Source organism: Oncorhynchus keta, unplaced genomic scaffold (genome assembly GCF_023373465.1).
Source record: "Oncorhynchus keta strain PuntledgeMale-10-30-2019 unplaced genomic scaffold, Oket_V2 Un_contig_6125_pilon_pilon, whole genome shotgun sequence".
NCBI classification, from domain to species: Eukaryota; Metazoa; Chordata; class Actinopteri; order Salmoniformes; family Salmonidae; genus Oncorhynchus; species Oncorhynchus keta.
Genome location: NW_026288688.1, coordinates 3,638 through 11,030, shown reverse-complemented (window position 1 = coordinate 11,030; position 7,393 = coordinate 3,638). Strand labels below are relative to the sequence as shown.

Below are 7,393 nucleotides of genomic sequence, written 5' to 3'. Positions count from 1 at the left end.
AGCCAGCCATGATTATCAGTCTTTCACATAATAAACAAACGAAATACAAATCCCTTTACACAATTACACTCACTCAAAACAAGACACCACAGATCACAATGGCAGACTTAATTCACAATCTGAAATACATCATATCTCAATCATTATTTTGAAGAAAAAAATAACAAATGGATTACAATTTAAAATAGTGTTTGCATTCAAATATTGAAAATGTGAACATAAAAAAATAAAAATAAAAGTATCTAACAATTGTGTCAGCAGCTCTCCTCTATGGTCACATTGATAGCTGGTTTCTACATGGTAGACTGTCCATTCTCCTATTCAACTCTACTAAGTACCAGACATATAAAGTCTTTAGTCAATCCCCTAATGTGCATATTACCACGTTAACCATTTCAGTGTCACGACATACGTAGAGCGTTAGTTTTTCCTCCTCCTATGAAGTCCCGGTGCATAAGAATGTCGTACAAAATTCAAAACTACAAAATACCAGAAAAAAAAATAAAAAAAACATAACACAGGAGGCTGCTGAGGGAGGACGGCTCATATTAATGTCTGGAAACTATATGTTTTGATACCATTCCACTAATTCCGCTCCAGACATTACCACGAGCCCGTCCTTCCCAGTTAAGGTACCACCAACCTCCTGTGACGTAACTATTGTAGTGCATTGTGGGTAGTCATTTGTACCCAACACATGAGAAACAAAGAAAATGTCCACATCAAAAACACTGGTAGGAGCACAGAATGCAGTAACATGGCTACCGCTGTAAACTCTGTGTGTGCTTCAAGAAGATGCCCACGGCTTTTACGTGTCTATTTCCAAAGCATTAAGCTAAGAGCATTAACAACTTCATAGTTCAGAACACTACAACAACATGGAATACACTGAAACATTCTAGAACCAATATCACTCCATAAAAACAACTCTATGGAACAATCCTTGGATAGCTTTTCAGAATTTACAGATAAATTGGAACACTAAATTCATAGAAACTGTAAATGACTTGGCAACAAGGAAAACATTTATTTCCGTGAAAGTATTGAAGTAATTTTGGACTGACCAATGTAGTTTCAAATACATGCAATTTTAAAGTTACACATCTTTTGGACATCAGAGCAACCTTGAAGGAATTTGATTTGAGTCAGATAAGGATGTTCATATGATAGGGACGATATACAAAACCTTGCCAGGAGCAAATCAAACTGACAATCTCTTAGGAAAAAAAGATAAACTATTGGAACCAAGACCTAAAAGAACTGATGTTGGCACAAGATGGAGGGAAAGTTGGCGCATAACTCATGAAATTACAGTTAACGAAAATCTATACCCAGTATAAACTTATCCATGGAATTGATGATACAGTACAAGACACAGAATTCACCAGTTCTACAGCACAACAGCAGTCATATCCCAAGTGTGAAACTATAATGGGTGTGTTCATGATTTCACTCTGGAGTGCCAGAGTGTGAGCTCAGAGTGCGCTCTGGGTGTTCCTAATATTCAGAACGGATATCAGATTGTCCATTGTTAATGGCAAATTCAGTGTTTCGCTCTCTGAGCGTTCAGAGCGCACACTGGACGCTCTGGCTGAGGAGTAAAGTTCATCCGAATGTTCTGACCTCTCACAACGACAGTCAAGCACTCAAGCAAAGTGGCTAAAGTTGGCTAGCTTGCTAGCCACTGTACTTCCAGACATAATGAGAGAACACCTCATTCTGACCATCTTATTCACCCTGGCAAAGCTGGTTCATGTTGTCTAGAGCGTTGGTGACCGTAACTGTGCTGCTGGCAACAATTTAATTACTTTTTTTTTGCTGATGTTTACCGACACCGTTCATATTAAAATGTTGGTAAAATTCATCAGTTATTCTGCACTCTGGCGCACTCAGTCCAGAGAGCTCTGAAATCGGAGTCGAGTGAATTTACAAACGCATGCAATGACTCAATAATCCCGTTTTTTTGCGGGCGGAGCTAATAAAGTTGGCTGTCAGAAGTATTACAATGTTACTCTTCATCTAGAAGTATGCATATTTCAAGACATGGGGTGTTGTGAGATACCCAATGGGCTGGACGATTCTTTTCTCATCAATCATTTTGCAAAAAACGTATATTAAAAATGTGGAAATCAATTAATTCGGCATCGTTAACACAATGGAAAAATCAAATGATTTATTGTAAAACATTTAGAGTGAGTGGGCTACGGAGAGATAATAATAATGATGCAGTTTGAGGTCATGTGGTGGAAAATTATGCGGGCACTGGAGATGGGGGGTGTGTGTGCTAATAAGTCTGGGCAGGTGTGATGTAGTTGATGTTTGTGTGATGTCATTTGTGTGTTAAACATCAAATAAAATTTAAATCTTACAACAACAAAAAAGAAGATTCACAGCTTGAGGAAGTAAGAGCTCAGGTACTGAATGGATGTAGGTGTGGCTGTTGTTTTACTGTTGAGAGTAACCTCATTAAGACCGGAGTGGAAAAGCAAGACTCTGGGATACAGTAAACAGTAAAGTAAAACGACACGTTTTCAACATTAAAACGACACGTTTTCAACATTAAAACAACACGTTATCAACATTAAAACAACACGTTTTCAACATTAAAACAACACGTTTTCAACATTAAAACAACATGATGACATTGTCGTAAGACCAGAGGCTGTAGTTTGACAGTAAGTCCAGTTTATTTTCTTTCAACTCTCTAAAGACCTTTAGCTGTATTGTAAGTCAGCTACAATAATACTGTGCCACAACTATTAGTCTATTTTAAGACAATTTTACATGATGCTCTTAACCCCTTCAGTGACATATACCTGCAGTTGGGTGCTTTCTAAAACCACTGTAGTTTCCCTGGGCATCTGGACATAGCATCCCCTCCTCTTCTCTTAGTAGAATACTCCTATTCGGAATGTTCCTTGCAATTGCTGCAATAATGCATTACAATATCTAGGACTATCAGTCATATACAACTCATCCTTGTATTGGAACATGTCCCTTTGCCATTCCCTGAGTGGTTCGTCTGTCTATAGCACAATCTGAAATGGCACCCTACTCCCTAGTGCACTACTTTTGGCTGGAAGTGCACTGTATGGAATCAAGCACCATTTCAGCTTGCCCTCCGTCTATCTCAGTACATGGATTCACCGTCTCCCAGGTTTCCAAATGGCAGACTGAAGGTGCTGCCCAGTCTCTTGGTGACTCCTCCCCCTTCCCTGTTTTTCTTCCTGTTCCAGTTGAGTAAGGAGACGGAGCTCTGGGCCTTAGCCCCGCCCATGGGCCGTTGGCAAGCGTTCTCTTTGTCTCCTCTGGGGGAGAGCATCACTGACCTCCTCTCCACCTGAACAAAACACACACAACACACATTACTGATGCACCAAAGCACTCAAACACACATGCAGACACAGTAAAACATACACACAGACAAATCACTCGAACGCACACACAGAAAGCTACCTGTGTGTCGTGTGTGTGCAGTGTGATGACGCTGAGCTCCACTCCTCGGTCACTGCAGCTCTTCAGGCTGTGGACCACCTCTCCATGTTTAGCCCACTTACAGTTCTCTCCATCCACCGCCACTATGTAGTCCCCCTCTCTCAGACCTGCCTCCTGACACACAGTACATTCCAGTGGTGCATGAAATACTGTACATTTTCAGTTCGAGGAAATAGGAATGATAGGAATGCAAGAGGGTTAAGACGAGAGACGGGGAACTACTCTCACCTCAGCACATCCCCCGGCACGACTCCAGCCACCAGAACAGGAGAGTCTCCTCTGAGAGTTAGCCCCAGACCCCCTCCCCTCGCTGGAGACACACCAAACGCACCGGCCCCCAGCGCGCCCGGGCACAGAACACTGACAAGGGACCCTGCAGGGGGAGACAGCGAGAGACCCATCTTCATTATACGACCCATCGTTCATTTAAAGAAACATCTCCGTCAAAATCAGTCAGCCATCGGCGTCATCATTTACATTTAACTCATTTAGCAGACGCTCTTATCCAGAGCGACCTACAGTTAGTGCAGTCATCTTAAGACAGCTAGGTGGAATGAACATCATCATCACCATCATCAGTCTTACCATTTGTATTTTATTTATTTAACTAGGCAAGTCAGTTAAAACCTGTTATGGAGGAGTGTTCCTGTGGCGGAACCAAATCAGCGGAAATATTAGAGCGCCACCTATAGTTTTTGATAAAACTCAAACTTTCATTAAAACACACATGCACGGTACTGAATTAAAGCTACACTCGTTGTGAATCCAGCCACCAAGTCAGATTTGTAAAATGCTTTTCGGCGAAAGCATGAGAAGCTATTATCTGATAGCATGCACCCCCCAGAATACCAGACCTTCACAACAGATTTTGCGGTAGCCGGCGCTAACCAAAACTCAGAAATAAAATATAAAACATTCATTACCTTTGACAAGCTTCTTTCTTGGCACTCCTATATATCCCATAAACATCACAATTGGGTCTTTTTTCCTGATTAAATCCGTCATTGTATAGCCAAAATGTCGTTTTCCTTAGACGGTCTGAGCCAGGAATATTCCCTTTTACAAGACGCAACGTCACTTTTTAAAATTACAAAAGTTGCCTATAAACTTTTACAAATCACTTCAAACTACTTTTCTAAACCAACTTTAGGTATTAATAAACGATAATAATCTATAAAATTGATCACGGGGCGATCTGTATTCGATAGCAGCAAGTCTTGAAATAAACCTCCATGTTTTCAATTTAACAACATCCTGGGGCGAGCCCCAAAAAAGGAAGTGCCTGTACGTCATCTAACCAAGGATAAAGCAGGAAAACAATGCCAGTACTGTCGACATCGTGTGGAAGCTGTAGGAATTGTACTGAGGGCCTCATTTTTTGTCGGTCGCCTTAGACAATACATTGACTGGCTGATTAATATTTTTTGGGGGTTTTTGGTGAACAGTTTTTCAAGGGATTTTTACTCCTAAACACGTTCTGTTATAGCCACAGACACGATTTAACCAGTTTTAGAGACTTCGGGGTGTTTTCTATACACACATACTTATCATATGCATATACTATATTCCTGGCATGAGTAGCAGGACTTTGAAATGTTGCGCGATTTTTAACAAAAGCTGCGAGAATTCGCAGCCTCCTAAGAGGTTTGAACAAATTCTTATTTACAATGACGGTCTGCCAAAAGGCAAAAGGCTGGGATTTAAAAAAACGAAATAAAAAAAACACCACGACAAGAGAAACACCACAACACTACATAAAGAGAGACCTAAAGACAACAACATAGCAGCAACACAACAACATGGTAGCAGCACAAAACACGCTACAAACATTATTGGGCACAGACAACAGCACAAAGGGCAAGAAGGTAGATACAACAATACATCACGCGAAGCAGACACAACTGTCAGTAAGAGAGTGTCCATGATTGAGTCTTTGAATGAAGAGATTGAGATAAAACTGTCCAGTTTGAGAGTTTTTGCAGCTCGTTCCAGTTGCTAGCTGCAGCGAACTGAAAAGAGGAGGGATGTGTGTGGTTTGGGGACCTTTAACAGAATGTTACTGGCAGAATGGTGTTGTGTGTAGAGGATGAGGCCTAGAGGGTTTTATAAATAAGCATCAACCAGTGGGTCTTGCGACGGGTATACAGAGATGAGCAGATTACAGAGGAGTATAGAGTGTAGTGATCTGTCCTATAAGGAGCATTGGTGGCAAATCTGATGGCCGAATGGTAAAAGAACTGCTTGAGAGCATCCTTACCTGTCGATCTATAAATTACATCTCAGTGATCTAGCATTGTAATCTGAAATCAGGGTTCGTTCGGCAGCTGGGGTGAAAGAGGAGCGATTACGATAGAGGAAACCAAGTCTAAAATTAACCTTAGCCTGTAGCTATGATATGTGCTGAGAGAAGGACAGTGTATCGTCTAGGCATACTCCCAAGTAGTACTTGTATGAGGTGACTACCTCAAGCTCTAATCCCTCGAAGTTAGTAATCACACCTGTGTTGAGACGGTCATTCTTCTTACCAAACCACATGACCTTTTTTTGGAGGTGTTCAGAACAAGGTTAAGGGCAGGGAAAGCTTGTTGGACACGAAGAAAGCTTTGTTGTAGAGGGTTTAACACAACATCCGGGGAGGGGCCAACTGAGTACAAGACTGTATCATCTGCATATAAATGGATGAGAGCTTCTTACTGCCTGGGCTATGTTGTTGATGAAAATTGAGAAGAGCGTGGGGCCTAGGATTGAGCTTTGGGTACTCCCCTGGTGACAGGCAGTGGCGGAGACAGCAGATGTTCTGACTTTATACACTGCACTCTTTGAGAGAGGTAGTTAGCAAACCAGGCCAAAGACCCCTCAGAGACACCAATACTCCTTAGCCGGCCCCAAGTATGGAATGGTCTACCGTATAAAAGCTTTGGCCAAGTCAATAAAAATAGCAGCACAACATTGCTTAGAATCAAGGGCAATGGTGACATCATCAGTGACACATCCATAACCTGAGTGGAAACCAGATTGCATACGAGAGAGAATACTACAGATGTCAAGAAAGCCAGTCAGTTGAATATTGACAAGTTTAACACTTTTGATAAACAGGGCAAAATAGAAATTGGCCTATAACAGTTGGGGGAGATCAAGCTAATCCTTTTAAATAAAGGATGCACTGTGGCTGCCTTCCAAGCAATGGGAAGCTCCCCAGAGAGGAGAGACGGGTTAAAAAGGTCAGAGATAGGCTTGGCGATGATCGGGGCAGAAACCTTAAAGAAGAAAGGGTTTAAACCATCTGACCCAAAACCAAACCATCAAATTTAAGGAGCTCCTTTAGCACCTCTGACTCAGTGATTTCCTGCTGGGAGAAACTTTGTAGTGGGGCAGGGGGAAAAGAGGGAGGAGCATCGGGGCTAGATGAGGAAATGTTGGATGGGCAAGAAGGCATGGCGAAGAGGATTAGGAATCCTGACTTAACGAAGTGGTGAATAAAGAGCTCAGCCATGTGCTCCTTGTCAGTAACAACCACGTCAATATTAAGGGACATGGGTAGTTGTGAGGTCTTTAATAGTTTTCCAGAACTTCTTGGGGTTAGACCCACAGAGAGAACTGCTCCTTAATAACCTCTTGGAACTCCCTCTCCCGGATCCGGGAGAATTGTCATCAACTGACACTAATTAGCATAACGCAACGGACAAAAAAATATTACTAGAAAATATTCATATTCATGAAATCTATTGAAACACAGCTTAACCTTTTGTTAATCACCCTGTCATCAGATTCTGAAATTATGCTTTACAGCCAAAGCAAGACAAGCATGTGTGTAAGTTTATCGATAGCCTAGCATAGCATTATGCCTAGTTAGCAGGCAGGCAGCTTGGTCACGAAAATCAGAAAAGCAATCAAATTA

General features: G+C 41.7%; 1 long non-coding RNA gene across 1 annotated transcript; it reads right to left on the bottom strand.

Moving 5' to 3' along the window:
- Positions 1 to 538: 538 nt before the first annotated feature.
- LOC127925708 (uncharacterized) lies at positions 539 to 3,739 on the bottom strand. The gene is made up of 3 exons (XR_008121983.1): positions 3,724 to 3,739; positions 3,457 to 3,609; positions 539 to 3,340 (listed from the first exon to the last, which is right to left on the bottom strand). It is a non-coding gene; the product is annotated as an uncharacterized LOC127925708 (long non-coding RNA).
- Between the last annotated feature and the right edge of the window lie 3,654 nt (positions 3,740 to 7,393).